The sequence below is a fragment of the Arachis ipaensis genome, chromosome B07, assembly GCF_000816755.2.
Source record: "Arachis ipaensis cultivar K30076 chromosome B07, Araip1.1, whole genome shotgun sequence".
Lineage (NCBI taxonomy): Eukaryota > Viridiplantae > Streptophyta > Magnoliopsida > Fabales > Fabaceae > Arachis > Arachis ipaensis.
In genome coordinates, this window is record NC_029791.2 from 125,456,955 (window position 1) to 125,458,196 (window position 1,242).

Genomic DNA, 1,242 nt, shown 5'->3' on the forward strand with positions numbered 1-1,242 from the left:
TACCTTATCAAATTGAATAAAATTAAATACTCGCAAATAAGGTAGATGTTACCACCTTGCTTATGATTAAGCGAAGAAACAAGGTCAAAGGAATTAAGGAACTATATATACATACGAATATGATGAATTCTTTAACCGCATGCCACTATTTCTTGGATTCCTTGGATTCCTTGGGAGGTGATTTTGAGCTAAGGGACAAACTATACAACCTAAAAGAAACTTTGTCCGCTGAATTCACGCAATGATGGCGACCCATGCGACAACATCATTAAATATGATGAGAAATGGAAACAAAAATATTCAATTTTTTAAAGCAACTTTAGCCTGAAGAACATGCTTATTTAGTAAACAAATTAAATCGCGCAAGTTGTTTTGAAAAAGCTTTAGAAAAAAATAATCAAGGCATAAAAAATAAAAAATAAAAAAACAAACAAACGGTGGTGATCCCAATAATCATGCATGTTTATTTCTAACCCAATAATTATTACGCGCTCACATTAATCCTTTTCCGGTCCCCACCTCTTTCTTCTTTTTTCCAATTTTCTTCAATCTGATGAATAAGAAAGGAAAGTGCCTCTAACTATTTTAAAAGAATGATAAAAGAATGAGAGAAAATGGTAAATAAGTCCTGACCTTTTGTCCCGCGGATATTTTTGTCTGGCCATTGAAAAATATTTTTAAGTTTCTAACATTCACAAAACTTGGACGGATCAGTTTTTGACGGATGCATTTGGACGGATTAATCCTTAACGGAGGCATTTGGACGAAGGGATTGATCTATCCAAATTTTATGAAGGTCAGGGATTTAAAAATATTTTTTAATGGTCAAAAATAAAAATGTCTGCGGCACAAAAGGTTAAGAGACTATTTAATTAAAAACAAAAATTAAGAACTTTGGAATACACGTACATTCTATGACGAAGCAAATCACAAGATCTAAGTCATTTTCATCAACAATTTTGATCCAGCACGAAGCTTTAATAATAATCTCATGAACATGGATGAAACTGAACCAATATTTAATACTTGGCGGTGTGATAGAATAACACTCGAGATAACTGAATGTTAAATCTCCATTTTGAACCCAGAATCCGGATCCACAACCTACTACAAATACGAGATTTTATAAGTTCACTATAATCAATTGAACTCAGTGAACGAAATTGCAAAGCATAACTAGCTGAACAAAAATCTAGCATAAGAAATTGACAATGTTGCACAAAACAAAAACAAGAGAAGAGA